The following is a 19,325-nucleotide window of genomic DNA, read 5'->3' as shown; positions in this document are numbered from 1 at the left end:
CATCATGTTGGCATGGTTACAGTAGATGAGAATTCCGTGACATCATATGGGCATGGTTACAGTAGATGAGCATTCCGTGACATCATGTGGGCATTGTTACAGTAGATGAGCATTCCGTGACATCATGTGGGCATGGTTACAGTAGATGAGCATTCCGTGACATCATGTGGGCATGGTTACAGTAGATGAGCATTCCGTGACATCATGTGGGCATTGTTACAGTAGATGAGCATTCCGTGACATCATGTGGGCATGGTTACAGTAGATGAGCATTCCGTGACATCATGTGGGCATGGTTACAGTAGATGAGCATTCCTTGACATCATGTGGGCATTGTTACAGTACGTGAGCATTCCGTGACATCATGTGGGCATTGTTACAGTACATGAGCATTCCGTGACATCATGTGGGCATTGTTACAGTACGTGAGCATTCCGTGACATCATGTGGGTATGGTTACAGTAGATGATCATTCCGTGACATCATGTGGGCATTGTTACAGTAGATGAGCATTCCGTGACATCATGTGGGCATGGTTACAGTAGATGAGCATTCCGTAACATCATGTGGTTATGGTTACAGTAGATGAGAATTCCGTGACATCATATGGGCATGGTTACAGTAGATGAGCATTCCGTGACATCATGTGGGCATTGTTACAGTAGATGAGCATTCCGTGACATCATGTGGGCATGGTCACAGTAGATGAGCATTCCGTGACATCATGTTGGCATGGTTACAGTAGATGAGAATTCCGTGACATCATATGGGCATGGTTACAGTAGATGAGCATTCCTTGACATCATGTGGGCATGGTTACAGTACGTGAGCATTCCGTGACATCATGTGGGCATTGTTACAGTACATGAGCATTCCGTGACATCATGTGGGCATTGTTACAGTACGTGAGCATTCCGTGACATCATGTGGGTATGGTTACAGTAGATGATCATTCCGTGACATCATGTGGGCATTGTTACAGTAGATGAGCATTCCGTGACATCATGTGGGCATTGTTACAGTAGATGAGCATTCCGTGACATCATGTGGGCATGGTTACAGTAGATGAGCATTCCGTGACATCATGTGGGCATGGTTACAGTAGATGAGCATTCCATGACATCATGTGGGCATTGTTACAGTAGATGAGCATTCCGTGACATCATGTGGGCATGGTTACAGTAGATGAGCATTCCGTGACATCATGTGGGCATGGTTACAGTAGATGAGCATTCCGTGACATCATGTGGGCATTGTTACAGTACGTGAGCATTCCGTGACATCATGTGGGCATTGTTACAGTAGATGAGCATTCCGTGACATCATGTGGGCATTGTTACAGTACGGGATCATTCCGTGACATCGTGTGGGCATGGTTACAGTATGTGAGAATTCCGTGACATCATGTGGGCATTGTTACAGTACGTGAGCATTCCGTGACATCGTGTGGGCATTGTTACAGTACGTGAGCATTCCGTGACATTGTGTGGGCACTGTTACAGTAGATAAGCATTCCGTGACATCATGTGGGCATGGTTACAGTAGATGAGAATTCTGTGACATCATATGGGCATGGTTACAGTAGATGAGCATTCCGTGACATCATGTGGGCATTGTTACAGTAGATGAGCATTCCGTGACATCATGTGGGCATTGTTACAGTAGATGAGCATTCCGTGACATCATGTGGGCATGGTTACAGTAGATGAGCATTCCGTGACATCATGTGGGCATGGTTACAGTAGATGAGAATTCCGTGACATCATATGGGCATGGTTACAGTAGATGAGCATTCCGTGACATCATGTGGGCATTGTTACAGTAGATGAGCATTCCGTGACATCATATGGGCATGGTTACAGTAGATGAGCATTCCGTGACATCATGTGGGCATTGTTACAGTAGATGAGCATTCCGTGACATCATGTGGGCATGGTTACAGTAGATGAGCATTCCGTGACATCATGTGGGCATGGTTACAGTAGATGAGCATTCCGTGACATCATGTGGGCATGGTTACAGTAGATGAGCATTCCGTGACATCATGTGGGCATGGTTACAATAGATGAGCATTCCGTGACATCATGTGGGCATGGTTACAGTAGATGAGAATTCCGTGACATCATATGGGCATGGTTACAGTAGATGAGCATTCCGTGACATCATGTGGGCATTGTTACAGTAGATGAGCATTCCGTGACATCATATGGGCATGGTTACAGTAGATGAGCATTCCGTGACATCATGTGGGCATTGTTACAGTAGATGAGCATTCCGTGACATCATGTGGGCATGGTTACAGTAGATGAGCATTCCGTGACATCATGTGGGCATGGTTACATTAGATGAGCATTCCGTGACATCATGTGGGCATGGTTACAGTAGATGAGCATTCCGTGACATCATGTGGGCATTGTTACAGTATGTGAGCATTCCGTGACATCATGTGGGCATTGTTACAGTACATGAGCATTCCGTGACATCATGTGGGCATTGTTACAGTACGTGAGCATTCCGTGACATCATGTTGGCATTGTTACAGTACGGGATCATTCCGTGACATCGTGTGGGCATGGTTACATTATGTGAGAATTCCGTGACATCATGTGGGCATTGTTACAGTACGTGAGCATTCCGTGATATTGTGTGGGCATTGTTACAGTACGTGAGCATTCCGTGACATTGTGTGGGCATTGTTACAGTACGTGAACATTCCGTGACATCATGTGGGCATTGTTACAGTACGTGAGCATTCCGTGACATCATGTGGGCATGGTTACAGTAGATGAGCATTCCGTGACATCATGTGGGCATTGTTACAGTAGATGAGCATTCCGTGACATCTTGTGGACATTGTTACAGTAGATGAGCATTCCGTGACATCATGTGGGCATGGTTACAGTAGATGAGCATTCCGTAACATCATGTGGTTATGGTTACAGTAGATGAGAATTCCGTGACATCATATGGGCATGGTTACAGTAGATGAGCATTCCGTGACATCATGTGGGCATTGTTACAGTAGATGAGCATTCCGTGACATCATGTGGGCATGGTCACAGTAGATGAGCATTCCGTGACATCATGTTGGCATGGTTACAGTAGATGAGAATTCCGTGACATCATATGGGCATGGTTACAGTAGATGAGCATTCCTTGACATCATGTGGGCATTGTTACAGTACGTGAGCATTCCGTGACATCATGTGGGCATTGTTACAGTACATGAGCATTCCGTGACATCATGTGGGCATTGTTACAGTACGTGAGCATTCCGTGACATCATGTGGGTATGGTTACAGTAGATGATCATTCCGTGACATCATGTGGGCATTGTTACAGTAGATGAGCATTCCGTGACATCATGTGGGCATTGTTACAGTAGATGAGCATTCCGTGACATCATGTGGGCATGGTTACAGTAGATGAGCATTCCGTGACATCATGTGGGCATGGTTACAGTAGATGAGCATTCCATGACATCATGTGGGCATTGTTACAGTAGATGAGCATTCCGTGACATCATGTGGGCATGGTTACAGTAGATGAGCATTCCGTGACATCATGTGGGCATGGTTACAGTAGATGAGCATTCCGTGACATCATGTGGGCATTGTTACAGTACGTGAGCATTCCGTGACATCATGTGGGCATTGTTACAGTAGATGAGCATTCCGTGACATCATGTGGGCATTGTTACAGTACGGGATCATTCCGTGACATCGTGTGGGCATGGTTACAGTATGTGAGAATTCCGTGACATCATGTGGGCATTGTTACAGTACGTGAGCATTCCGTGACATCGTGTGGGCATTGTTACAGTACGTGAGCATTCCGTGACATTGTGTGGGCACTGTTACAGTAGATAAGCATTCCGTGACATCATGTGGGCATGGTTACAGTACGTGAGCATTCCGTGACATCATGTGGGTATGGTTACAGTAGATGATCATTCCGTGACATCATGTGGGCATTGTTACAGTAGATGAGCATTCCGTGACATCATGTGGGCATTGTTACAGTAGATGAGCATTCCGTGACATCATGTGGGCATGGTTACAGTAGATGAGCATTCCGTGACATCATGTGGGCATGGTTACAGTAGATGAGCATTCCATGACATCATGTGGGCATTGTTACAGTAGATGAGCATTCCGTGACATCATGTGGGCATGGTTACAGTAGATGAGCATTCCGTGACATCATGTGGGCATGGTTACAGTAGATGAGCATTCCGTGACATCATGTGGGCATTGTTACAGTACGTGAGCATTCCGTGACATCATGTGGGCATTGTTACAGTAGATGAGCATTCCGTGACATCATGTGGGCATTGTTACAGTACGGGATCATTCCGTGACATCGTGTGGGCATGGTTACAGTATGTGAGAATTCCGTGACATCATGTGGGCATTGTTACAGTACGTGAGCATTCCGTGACATCGTGTGGGCATTGTTACAGTACGTGAGCATTCCGTGACATTGTGTGGGCACTGTTACAGTAGATAAGCATTCCGTGACATCATGTGGGCATGGTTACAGTAGATGAGAATTCTGTGACATCATATGGGCATGGTTACAGTAGATGAGCATTCCGTGACATCATGTGGGCATTGTTAAAGTAGATGAGCATTCCGTGACATCATGTGGGCATTGTTACAGTAGATGAGCATTCCGTGACATCATGTGGGCATGGTTACAGTAGATGAGCATTCCGTGACATCATGTGGGCATGGTTACAGTAGATGAGAATTCCGTGACATCATATGGGCATGGTTACAGTAGATGAGCATTCCGTGACATCATGTGGGCATTGTTACAGTAGATGAGCATTCCGTGACATCATATGGGCATGGTTACAGTAGATGAGCATTCCGTGACATCATGTGGGCATTGTTACAGTAGATGAGCATTCCGTGACATCATGTGGGCATGGTTACAGTAGATGAGCATTCCGTGACATCATGTGGGCATGGTTACAGTAGATGAGCATTCCGTGACATCATGTGGGCATGGTTACAGTAGATGAGCATTCCGTGACATCATGTGGGCATGGTTACAATAGATGAGCATTCCGTGACATCATGTGGGCATGGTTACAGTAGATGAGAATTCCGTGACATCATATGGGCATGGTTACAGTAGATGAGCATTCCGTGACATCATGTGGGCATTGTTACAGTAGATGAGCATTCCGTGACATCATATGGGCATGGTTACAGTAGATGAGCATTCCGTGACATCATGTGGGCATTGTTACAGTAGATGAGCATTCCGTGACATCATGTGGGCATGGTTACAGTAGATGAGCATTCCGTGACATCATGTGGGCATGGTTACATTAGATGAGCATTCCGTGACATCATGTGGGCATGGTTACAGTAGATGAGCATTCCGTGACATCATGTGGGCATTGTTACAGTATGTGAGCATTCCGTGACATCATGTGGGCATTGTTACAGTACATGAGCATTCCGTGACATCATGTGGGCATTGTTACAGTACGTGAGCATTCCGTGACATCATGTGGGCATTGTTACAGTACGGGATCATTCCGTGACATCGTGTGGGCATGGTTACATTATGTGAGAATTCCGTGACATCATGTGGGCATTGTTACAGTACGTGAGCATTCCGTGATATTGTGTGGGCATTGTTACAGTACGTGAGCATTCCGTGACATTGTGTGGGCATTGTTACAGTACGTGAACATTCCGTGACATCATGTGGGCATTGTTACAGTACGTGAGCATTCCGTGACATCATGTGGGCATGGTTACAGTAGATGAGCATTCCGTGACATCATGTGGGCATTGTTACAGTAGATGAGCATTCCGTGACATCTTGTGGACATTGTTACAGTAGATGAGCATTCCGTGACATCATGTGGGCATGGTTACAGTAGATGAGCATTCCGTAACATCATGTGGTTATGGTTACAGTAGATGAGAATTCCGTGACATCATATGGGCATGGTTACAGTAGATGAGCATTCCGTGACATCATGTGGGCATTGTTACAGTAGATGAGCATTCCGTGACATCATGTGGGCATGGTCACAGTAGATGAGCATTCCGTGACATCATGTTGGCATGGTTACAGTAGATGAGAATTCCGTGACATCATATGGGCATGGTTACAGTAGATGAGCATTCCGTGACATCATGTGGGCATTGTTACAGTAGATGAGCATTCCGTGACATCATGTGGGCATGGTTACAGTAGATGAGCATTCCGTGACATCATGTGGGCATGGTTACAGTAGATGAGCATTCCGTGACATCATGTGGGCATTGTTACAGTAGATGAGCATTCCGTGACATCATGTGGGCATGGTTACAGTAGATGAGCATTCCGTGACATCATGTGGGCATGGTTACAGTAGATGAGCATTCCTTGACATCATGTGGGCATTGTTACAGTACGTGAGCATTCCGTGACATCATGTGGGCATTGTTACAGTACATGAGCATTCCGTGACATCATGTGGGCATTGTTACAGTACGTGAGCATTCCGTGACATCATGTGGGTATGGTTACAGTAGATGATCATTCCGTGACATCATGTGGGCATTGTTACAGTAGATGAGCATTCCGTGACATCATGTGGGCATTGTTACAGTAGATGAGCATTCCGTGACATCATGTGGGCATGGTTACAGTAGATGAGCATTCCGTGACATCATGTGGGCATGGTTACAGTAGATGAGCATTCCATGACATCATGTGGGCATTGTTACAGTAGATGAGCATTCCGTGACATCATGTGGGCATGGTTACAGTAGATGAGCATTCCGTGACATCATGTGGGCATGGTTACAGTAGATGAGCATTCCGTGACATCATGAGGGCATTGTTACAGTACGTGAGCATTCCGTGACATCATGTGGGCATTGTTACAGTAGATGAGCATTCCGTGACATCATGTGGGCATTGTTACAGTACGGGATCATTCCGTGACATCGTGTGGGCATGGTTACAGTATGTGAGAATTCCGTGACATCATGTGGGCATTGTTACAGTACGTGAGCATTCCGTGACATCGTGTGGGCATTGTTACAGTACGTGAGCATTCCGTGACATTGTGTGGGCACTGTTACAGTAGATAAGCATTCCGTGACATCATGTGGGCATGGTTACAGTAGATGAGAATTCTGTGACATCATATGGGCATGGTTACAGTAGATGAGCATTCCGTGACATCATGTGGGCATTGTTACAGTAGATGAGCATTCCGTGACATCATGTGGGCATTGTTACAGTAGATGAGCATTCCGTGACATCATGTGGGCATGGTTACAGTAGATGAGCATTCCGTGACATCATGTGGGCATGGTTACAGTAGATGAGAATTCCGTGACATCATATGGGCATGGTTACAGTAGATGAGCATTCCGTGACATCATGTGGGCATTGTTACAGTAGATGAGCATTCCGTGACATCATATGGGCATGGTTACAGTAGATGAGCATTCCGTGACATCATGTGGGCATTGTTACAGTAGATGAGCATTCCGTGACATCATGTGGGCATGGTTACAGTAGATGAGCATTCCGTGACATCATGTGGGCATGGTTACAGTAGATGAGCATTCCGTGACATCATGTGGGCATGGTTACAGTAGATGAGCATTCCGTGACATCATGTGGGCATGGTTACAATAGATGAGCATTCCGTGACATCATGTGGGCATGGTTACAGTAGATGAGAATTCCGTGACATCATATGGGCATGGTTACAGTAGATGAGCATTCCGTGACATCATGTGGGCATTGTTACAGTAGATGAGCATTCCGTGACATCATATGGGCATGGTTACAGTAGATGAGCATTCCGTGACATCATGTGGGCATTGTTACAGTAGATGAGCATTCCGTGACATCATGTGGGCATTGTTACAGTAGATGAGCATTCCGTGACATCATGTGGGCATTGTTACAGTACATGAGCATTCCGTGACATCATGTGGGCATTGTTACAGTACGTGAGCATTCCGTGACATCATGTGGGCATTGTTACAGTACGGGATCATTCCGTGACATCGTGTGGGCATGGTTACATTATGTGAGAATTCCGTGACATCATGTGGGCATTGTTACAGTACGTGAGCATTCCGTGACATCATGTGGGCATTGTTACAGTACATGAGCATTCCGTGACATCATGTGGGCATTGTTACAGTACGTGAGCATTCCGTGACATCATGTGGGCATTGTTACAGTACGGGATCATTCCGTGACATCGTGTGGGCATGGTTACATTATGTGAGAATTCCGTGACATCATGTGGGCATTGTTACAGTACGTGAGCATTCCGTGATATTGTGTGGGCATTGTTACAGTACGTGAGCATTCCGTGACATTGTGTGGGCATTGTTACAGTACGTGAACATTCCGTGACATCATGTGGGCATTGTTACAGTACGTGAGCATTCCGTGACATCATGTGGGCATGGTTACAGTAGATGAGCATTCCGTGACATCATGTGGGCATTGTTACAGTAGATGAGCATTCCGTGACATCTTGTGGGCATGGTTACAGTAGATGAGCATTCCGTGACATCATGTGGGCATTGTTACAGTAGATGAGCATTCCGTGACATCATGTGGGCATGGTTACAGTAGATGAGCATTATGTGACATCATGTGGGCATGGTTACAGTAGATGAGCATTCCGTGACATCATGTGGGCATGGTTACAGTAGATGAGCATTCCGTGACATCATGTGGGCATTGTTACAGTACGTGAGCATTCCGTGACATCATGTGGGCATTGTTACAGTACATGAGCATTCCGTGACATCATGTGGGCATTGTTACAGTACGTGAGCATTCCGTGACATCATGTGGGCATTGTTACAGTACGTGAGCATTCCGTGACATCATGTGGGCATTGTTACAGTACGGGATCATTCCGTGACATCGTGTGGGCATGGTTACAGTATGTGAGAATTCCGTGACATCATGTGGGCATTGTTACAGTACGTGAGCATTCCGTGACATTGTGTGGGCATTGTTACAGTACGTGAGCATTCCGTGACATTGTGTGGGCATTGTTACAGTACGTGAACATTCCTTGACATCATGTGGGCATTGTTACAGTACGTGAGCATTCCGTGACATCATGTGGGCATTGTTACAGTGTGTGAGCATTCCGTGACATCATGTGGGCATTTTTACAGTACGTGAGCATTCTGTGACATCATGTGGGCATTGTTACAGTACGTGAGCATTCCGTGACATCATGTGGGCATTGTTACAGTACGTGAGCATTCCGTGACATCATGTGGGCATTGTTACAGTACGTGAGCATTCCGTGACATCATGTGGGTATGGTTACAGTAGATGACTATTCTTTGACTTCATGTGGTACATGAATAATGCACATTCAGGACAAACTGCATAACATTTTCAATATTTTCTGAAAGTAGAATGTGTTCCATGTTGATATACAGACAAAAACTTATCATCTGCTTTTTCTGAATAACTTGCAATCTACACTGAACAGAAATATAAATGCAACCTGCAACAATTTCAACGATTTTACTGAGTTACAGTTCATATAAGGAAATCAGTCAATTGAAACAAACTCATTAGGCCCTAATCTATGGATTTTGCATGACTGGGAATACAGATATGCATCCTTTGGTCACAGATTCCTTTTTAAAAAAGGTAGCGGAGTGAATCAGAAAATCCATTTGTTTCCTGACCAGTAAAATGTAACTTTTTTTTTGTTCTCAGAACAGAAGTGAAAATTTCCCCTGAGCATGTTTAGGTTGCAGTGAGTTTATGACAATGTTTAACTATGACTCCCTGAAAGTTTAGGTCGATTTGTGACCCGTTTCAGGAAATTAGGCATATGTGGCGGGTCACTACTTCACAGGAGAGCCATTTGATTTTTATTTTTTTTAATCAAAATGCATTTTTGGCAGAAATGCCTTCTCGGGCATATGCCTTAATAACACACTTGTATGCCATCTGTAAATACGAATAACATTTTTAAATTACAAGCCTAGTTGATTTAGCCACAGAAAATGCCAACAACCTTCCCACTAGCCATGATTGGCTGAGATAATGAGTGGGCTGGACATGCCGAGAGATTAGTTTGGATTGGTCTGCCATGTAGCACACTTCTGTCTATTTGAGCTGGTCAGTATGTGTAGGGAATCCTGTCGAATGCAGCTTTAAAAATATATATTGGCTATTAAAGCTGCATGAGTGTTGCTCTCCACTTTCTAGATGACCGAGTATTGAAATCAGTGGATTTCTGATACGATAGCTAAGGAGATGGAGAAGAAACCTGTCTCCAGATTACATCTTCAAACTAAGGGCAACTGTGGCATCCAACAGGAAGTCCATGAAGGGTTAAATGCGGAAGACACATCCCCTTTCCCTTTTCCGTGATGCTTTCCTCATGAGACCCAGTTTCATCATCATCATCATCATCATCATCATCATCATCATCGTGCTTGATAGTTTTTTGCGACTACACGTCAAGAAACTTTCAAAGTTCTTGAAATTATCAGGATTGACTGACCTTCATGTCTTAAAGTAATGATGGACTGTCATTTCTCTTTGCTTTTTTTGAGCTTTTCTTGTCTTAATATGTGACTCACCACCTGTATTCGGTGTTATGTAGCAAAATGTGAAATTGTTTTTTTATAAAATAAATAATAAAAGTAGAAACTCAGAGCTACAAAATGGTGTATCATACACTACATTTGATGGAACACTGGAAAAGTATTTCTGCTTTGAAAGTTGATTCACTTGTAAACTCACTTTTGAGAAAAATGGTACCTACCAGAGAGCTCTTCTTTGTCTACACCCACTCAGCATTGTTCACACCCACTTAAGCTTTAGCCCCACCCATCTCTTTAAGGATTCACATGTGAGGTCAGGTGCTAAACAGTGAGTAGTGTAGTAAAGATTAAGACTCTTAAGTGGCAAAAGTAGTAGCCTACAATAAGGGAAAGTTCAAGGTAAACAGAAAGTGTCCAGAAACAAATATGTTATAAATATTAGATAACGCTTCCCCAGACTTGTCTAAAATTATGGCTCATGTGAAATAAATGCTACAAACCCCAGTCACATCCAGTGGTGGAAAAAGTACTAAATTACTTGAATAAAAGTATAAACCATTTCAAATTCCTTATATTAAACCAGACGGCACAATTGTATTATTTTTTTTTAAATTCTTTATTTATTGACGGATAGCCAGGGGCACAATGTACTTAAGTATCAAAAGTAAAAGTAAAAATATAAACCATTTCAAATTCCTTATATTAAGCAAACCAGACGGCACACTTGTATTATACATTTCTTATTGACGGAGAGCGAAGGACACACTCCAAACATTAAAACACTATTTAGCATTTGTGTTTAGACTCATTTGTGAGTCGGATCAGAGGTATTAATTTTCCTGTCAAAATGTTACGACCACACATCAATATTAATTTAATATATATCATGATTTTGCTAAGTCTTGCTGAGTGGATGGGTCTCTACAGAAGGTGCTATACCTCCCAACCACATCTAGCTAAGTGGATGGGTCTCTAAAGTAGGTGCTATACCTCCCAGCCACATCTAGCTAAGTGGATGGGTCTCTACAGAAGGTGTAAACGGCACAGCCAAACAGTAACTTGTATAGTAGTAATATCAGAAATAGACTGTGTCAATGTAAATAACATGTACAGTATGTACAAGAACAATATCAATAACGATATCTGTGATAGGCGAGGTAGTTATATGCAAACAATCAGGGGTGAAGTGGCTGAGCAGCGTTGTAAACAAAACAATTGTATGGTGTGTGAGGCACTGCAGATAGTGTTGATGACTGGTCCGTCCAACCCACGCATGAACAAGGGAATCTATATTCGAAGAGCCTGTTTCTGGCCTGTCCTTGACTTTGGTGCAGGGCATGTGATGTCCCATTGCCTCTTCGTCACAAAACTCCCTGATCTTCGTCTAGCTGTGTCCAGTCCAGGTGGTGCTTATACAGGGAGACCATCTACGTGAGGAAGGATGGCAGTGTTGCGCAGCAGCTGAAACCAGGTCTGACTGAGTCCCAACGCTAAATACACATGAACGTTCACATGTTTGAGAAAGCATTTCTGCCCCCGCCCCCCCCCCCCCCCCAAAAAAAAAAACATTTTGATAAGTCCGAATGCTCCTGGGCGACAACACCAGGCTACAGAGCATCGAAGCTGCTACAACAGCAATTCAAGGCAACAATGTTATTGAGAGCAGTAGCAACATATTTGGAGTTCTCCGTGGCTAACGCTATATCTTTAAAAAAAAACTATAGTAGTAAGGATTATCTAGGCATTATGAGCAGGTCATTTTATGATGCAACACCGCAGACCAATCCAAACTCATCTCTCAGCATGTCCAGCCCACTCATTATCTCAGCCAATCGTGGCTAGTGGGAAGGTTGCTCCCTTTCTCTGTGGCTAAACCAACTAGGCTCGTAATTGAGCAATTTTATTCGTATTTACAGATGACATACAAGTTTTATTTTAAAGCACATGAAAGTTCACGTGTTTGAGTAGGGAACAAAAAACTGACAAAAAAATGTATTTTGATTAAAAATAATTTTTTTACATTCAAAATGCTCTCCTGACTTGCGACATATGCCTAGTTTCTTGAATCTGGTCACATATGGACTTTTACCAAATAGGGCTATCTTCTGTATACCACCCCTACCTTATTACAACACAACTAAATGGCTCAAACGCGTTAAGAAGGAAATAAATTCCACAAATTAACTTTTAATTATAAGGCACACCTGTTAATTGAAATTCCAGGTGACTACCTCATGAAGCTGGTTGAGAGAATGCCAAGAGTGTGCAAAGCTGTCATCAACACAAAGGGTGGTTACTTTGAAGATTCTAAAATATAAAATATATCTTGATTTGTGTGACACTTTTTTGGTTACTACATGATTCCATATTTCATAGTGTTGATTGATGTCTTCACTATTATTCTACAATGTAGAACATGGTACAAAATAAAGAAAAACTGTCAGGTTTCTTCAAAATCGAACCCAGAAGCAGATCAGGACAAGGAGGAAGGAGGTGAGTATTTATTTACAAGTGAAAGTGAATGGTTAGATATATCCAGGTGGCGTAGCGGGCAGCGGTGGTGAGTTGATGGGAGTAAATAGGTGGATCCAATGGGGAAGCGGAATCCTCCGACGACCAGGCAGGAATGGGGTAAATGATCCGGGTGAGTAACTGAAGACAAAACAAACGGAGGTAAGTTTAAGGCAAGCAATGCGTAACAAACAACAAAACAAATTCTATCCAACTTGAGGCTGATACTCTGGCACAACATACTGTTCATGGCTAACGATCCGGCAGGGAATGGATGTCAGGTCCGGGCTTATGAAGAGGAGAGGTGATGATCAGGACCAGGTGTGCAGATAGCTGATGGGATACAGGTGCGGGTAATCATAAACCCAAACTGGCTACATAAACCGGCAACCAGACAGGGTGCGTTCCAGGACGCCGGAAAAAACTCTCCAGGACAGAACATAGGCTCAGGAAACGGGATTCGTGACAAAAACTCTTGAATGAGTAGGTGTGTCCAAACTTTTGACTGGTACTGTAAATATATTTTTTTATTATTATTATTATTTTTAATATCTAAAGGTGTCCAAAAATCCCAACTCAAATAGTTAAATGAGCCTTGCTATGATCCATTTTAAAACATTTCCACCCCCTCCCCCCCCCCCACTGAATTTGAAGCACCACTCCCTTCTGCCCAGTTTCCTGATTCTGTGTTTAACCATCCCTGTAATTTTTACTTCTGTTTTCTAAACCAAAACAAAACTTCTAAGTCTGATGAGCACTTTTGAACACCTGAGTAAGTTCTACTCATAGCCTTGACCACGGCATCTGTTCACTGATATCCCTTAATTAGTTAAATATATATGTATTTTCAAGGCCTGGGAGGGTCACTGTCAAAAATGATTTATTCAATTTAAAGGGGAGACGCACCCACTTATTTGGCCTGTTTTTTTGGGCTCAACTAGAAAATGCTGGAGGCCATGACAGAAGGCAAATGTGAGTTGCCTTGGGGGTGTGGTTTGATGTGGGTGTGTCCTTGGGTGTGTCCTTGGGTGGGTCCTTACGTCGATATTTTAAACAGTGTTTTGATAACTTTCAAATGTAATACCAGGTGCCTATCAACGTTGTGTCTGGCAAACATGTTAGAATACACAGGGTTTCTCCCTCTCTAGTTTTACTGATACCATTCAATTCAACTATTTGAATTAAAAAAAGACAATAAAATTAAAAGTTGTGCCTAGTAAATGTTTTATGCCGAGTGCCAGATCTCTGTGAACACGCACGCACACACACACCACACACACACACACACACACCACACACCACACACCGCACACACACACACACACACACACACACACACACACACACACACTGTTCTGTTACCAATGGCAGCTAGTATATGTAATATCTGTAGTCCGATAAAACAAACGCAATTTTTTTTCTCCGCGTCAAATGACTGGGTGATACAATTGACAGACAAGTGGGAAATTGCATTTGGTTATAAATAAAGGAAGACGTTTTTGATAATACACTTTGCAACCAAAATGTATCTACTACTTGTATCTGCTTGGCTGGAAAATTAACCTACTAGTTTATCAAACAGGATTATTATAGTTTTTTTTTTTAATACAACTTTTCACATAACACACATTACTATTGTTGATGAAGCCGTCTGTGTCATCAAGGCAGTAACTTGGGTCAAGCTGATTATAGGTCGTCACAAGTTAACACAGCCACCAAGTTATTAAGCCTGCCTTTTTCTACTATTTATCTTCTTAGAAATTGTGATTTTAAACCTAACCCTAACCTTAACCCTAACCTTAACCCTAACCCTAACCCTAACCCTAACCCTAACCATAACCCTAACCTTAACCACATTGCTAACTTTTTGCCTATCCCTAACTTTAAATTAAGACAACATTTTGCAACAGCATGCCTCGTTAGCATTATTAAATAATAATGTTTCATAACAAGCAGTATCTTGACGATACACAATCAACTTGTATGATCGACGACCTAACTAAGTTGTAATGAGGTAGCTAGCTAGTTATGCAAATGTTAGCTAAAACATTCACCAGCTTGCCTCGCTTTATCATAAGGTTACTACCTACATAACCAGTAATAATAATAATATTATTACATAATCAAACGTCATTAGCTAGGGTTATAAAAGCGAGATCCTTATATTATCTCTACGGTATCTCTGGTTGTGCTCACCACTGTCTGTCATGGCAAACCAAGCAGACTTGGGGACCAACGAACTCCAACCACTTATTTCCGCATACTACAATCCTTCAGCAGGGCATTCAAACCATAGAGCTTTGGCTGTGGAGGAATGGTCAATCTGTACAGGGCTTTTCAGTCTACCGTCCTTTGAAAGTGTTGGGGGGGATGGGGTGAAACAATGGAGCCCCAATTCAATGAATGGAAGTGTAGTGGGAGGAGGGGAGATTTGCACGTGGAGCTTAGCAACAGGGGGCATGACCTGTTGACATGATTATAACCCAAACCCAACCTTCATTTGCTCATTGTGACACACTGAGGTTCCGAACTCTGCTTTCGACCAGACTGACTCCTATTAACACTTTGTAGTCAATTTTGACACTAGAATTGTTTTTGTTTTTTTACCTTTATTTAACTAGGCAAGTCAGTTCAGAACAAATTCTTATTTATACAATGAGGAACAGGAACAATAGATTAACTGCCTTGTCCTAGTGGCAGAACAACACATTTTTACCATGGCAGCTCGAGGATTCAGTCCAGCAACCTTTGGGTTACTAGTCCAATGATCTAATCACTAGGCTACCTGCCATCCCAAAATACGTGTTTCTGACTCATATCAATGCCTCATAAGCCATTTTCAAAAGGATTAGTTGTTTTTTAGGGGCAGTCGCTCTTTAAAAAATGATGACAGAGGCATGGGCCCCCAGAGCTCGTTGGGCCCCACAGAGATTGTTGGGTTCCCCATAGCTCGTTGGGCCCCACAGAGATTGTTGGGTTCCCCAGAGCTCGTTGGGCCCCACAGAGCTTGTTGGGTTCCCCGGAGCTCATTGGGCCCCACAGAGATTGTTGGGTTCCCCAGAGCTCGTTGGGCCCCACAGAGATTGTTGGGTTCCCCAGGGCTCGTTGGGCCCCACAGAGATTGTTGGGTTCCCCAGAGCTCGTTGGGCCCCACAGAGCTCGTTGGGCCCACAGAGCTCGTTGGGCCCCCAGAGCTCGTTGGGCCCACAGAGCTCGTTGGGCCCCACAGAGCTTGTTGGGCCAATAGAGCTCGTTGGGCCCCACAGAGATTGTTGGGTTCCCCAGAGCTCGTTGGGCCCCACAGAGATTGTTGGGTTCCCCAGAGCTCGTTGGGCCCCCAGAGCTCGTTGGGCCCACAGAGCTCGTTGGGCCCCACAGAGCTTGTTGGGCCAATAGAGCTCGTTGGGCCCCACAGAGATTGTTGGGTTCCCCAGAGCTCGTTGGGCCCCACAGAGATTGTTGGGTTCCCCAGGGCTCGTTGGGCCCCACAGAGATTGTTGGGTTCCCCAGAGCTCGTTGGGCCCCACAGAGCTTGTTGGGCCCACAGAGCTCGTTGGGCCCCCAGAGCTCGTTGGGCCCACAGAGCTCGTTGGGCCCCACAGAGCTTGTTGGGCCAATAGAGCTCGTTGGGCCCCACAGAGATTGTTGGGTTCCCCAGAGCTCGTTGGGCCCCACAGAGATTGTTGGGTTCCCCAGAGCTCGTTGGGCCCCCAGAGCTCGTTGGGCCCACAGAGCTCGTTGGGCCCCACAGAGCTTGTTGGGCCAATAGAGCTCGTTGGGCCCCACAGAGATTGTTGGGTTCGCCAGAGCTCGTTGGGCCCCACAGAGATTGTTGGGTTCCCCAGAGCTCGTTGGGCCCCCAGAGCTCGTTGGGCCCCCAGAGCTCGTTGGGCAGGGGCTGTGGAGGTGTCCTGTACACCCAAAATATTATTCAGCGTTATAAAGTCCTTGCACCCTATTAGTCCCTTGACCTAGACATTTAGGCCAGCATTTCTTAATGCTGGTCCTGGTGATCACGTTGACCCAAAGGGAGGCATATTATGGCTTTTTGACGTAGCGCTACTCAGCTGATTCAAATGATCAACAACAAAAAACTAGATCTGCACCCCTTTGAAGGCAATGTAAGGCCATGCGTGTCCTATGTTAGGCTTCTAGGGGTGAGTGCTCAGAGGCCTGAGGGTTCGACAGAATAAAGGCAGATTCACAGCAGGTGACAGTGAATTTATGATGCAGAGAGACAGAGCTAGAGAGGCACCAGGCGTCCGTGACAGGTGGGTAGAGTTATGGATGAGCCTAGCATGATGATATCAGCACACGGTCTGGGGGGCAATTCAATGTTTTAAGATGAGAGCAAATTATTTATAGTAAGGTGAGGAGAGAGAGAGAGAGAGAGAGAGAGAGAGAGAGAGAGAGAGAGAGAGAGAGAGAGAGAGAGAGAGAGAGAGAGAGAGAGAGAGAGAGAGAGAGAGAGAGAGAGAGAGAGAGAGAGAGAGAGAGAGAGAGAGAGAGAGAGAGAGAGAGAGAGAGAGAGAGAGAGAGAGAGAGAGAGAGAGAGAGAGAGAGAGAGAGAGAGAGAGAGAGAGAGAGAGAGAGAGAGAGAGAGAGAGAGAGAGAGAGAGAGATGTGTTTATCACTTTTCATCTGTGCCTATACACAGTGCGTATCACCAGATTAACGACCCAGGCTTTTCTTCTCTGTTTTGTTATTGAGGCACTTTCAGCTGAACCTCTGTGGTTCCAATTAGAGTATACTGTTTAGCTTCTACCCTGTTCAATGAAATCTGCACCTGGTGGCATCACACACACACACACACACATACCAGCTGCTCCGATCTGAAAATGTACAGTCTTCTCTCTTTCAGAGCAGGAGATATGGCAGAAACCTATCGTACTACTGCTGGTAGACCCTTGTCAAAGCTTAATAACCAACAGTCTGTCCTAATACTGCTGGTAGACCCTTGTTATAACTTAATAACCAACAGTCTGTCCTACTACTGCTGGTAGACCCTTGTCATAGCTTAACAACCAAACTAACACCACTTGGCTTTTGTATTGCTCAAATGGCTGGGTGGCTGGTTGGCAGTGTGGCTGGGTGGCTGGGTGGCAGTGTGGCAAGGTGGCTGGGTAGCAGTGTGGCTGGGTGGCAGTGTGGCTGGGTGGCAGTGTGGCAAGGTGGCAGTGTGGCTGGGTGGCAGTGTGGCTGGGTGGCAGTGTGGCTGGGTGGCAGTGTGGCTGGTTGGCAGTGTGGCTGGTTGGCAGTGTGGCTGGGTGGCAGTGTGGCTGGGTGGCAGTGTGGCTGGGTGGCAGTGTGGCTAGGTGGCAGTGTGGCTGGGTGGCAGTGTGGCTGGGTGGCAGTGTGGCTGGGTGGCTGGATGGCTGGGTGGCAGTGTGTCTGGCTGGCTGGCTGGATGGCTGGCTGGATGGCTGGGTGGCAGAGGGCCTGTGAGGCTGGGTGCCTGGGTGGCTGGCTGGCTGGCTGGGTGGCTGGGTGGCTGGGTGGCAGAGTGGCTGTGAGGCTGGGTGCCTGGGCGGCTGGGTCAAACAGACGGGTTTTGTGTCACATTGTCCTTTATTGTATGTGAACAGCACAAATATGAACAAATATGAACATTCACACAGTTTGCAAAACAGACGATGATATGATTCAAAGTATACCTGTACATTTGTACTCTAGCAAGAGCAGTGTTCAATTCAGCAGTAGTATAGAATGGTCTTTAACTGAAATTAAACTGAAACCGTGTCTCCATAATTGTACAGTGAACTTGAACACGAGTTTGATTTGAAACAACCCTGATTTTAAGAGGCAATGACCATTCAAAAACCTCACAGCCTGAATAGAGGTCCTTATCCACAGAGAAAATGCAGACCAAGGAGAGCAGAGAAAGGAAATCATGAGGATAACAACATTAATAATAAAAATAAGGTCAAATATTTATTTATATCTCTGAATAAGTACTGATGTACTTCATCAGAGATCATCAAACATTCAGTGGCTTGTGAAAGTATTCACCCCCTTTGGCATTTTTCCTATCTTTGTTGCCTTACAACCTGGAACTAAAATAGATGTTTTGGGGGGTTGTATCATTTGATGCCTACCACTTTGAAGATGCAAAATATTTTTTATTGTGAAACAATCATGAAATAGGACAAAAAAAAATAACATTTGAGCATGCATAACTATTAACCCCCCAAAGTCAATACTTTGTGTCACGTTCTGACCTTTATTTCCTTTGTT

Source organism: Oncorhynchus mykiss, chromosome 17, assembly GCF_057628025.1.
Source record: "Oncorhynchus mykiss isolate SJ-2025 chromosome 17, ASM5762802v1, whole genome shotgun sequence".
Taxonomy (NCBI): domain Eukaryota; kingdom Metazoa; phylum Chordata; class Actinopteri; order Salmoniformes; family Salmonidae; genus Oncorhynchus; species Oncorhynchus mykiss.
The sequence above is the reverse complement of the archived record's forward strand: the minus strand, read 5'-3'. Positions refer to the sequence as shown.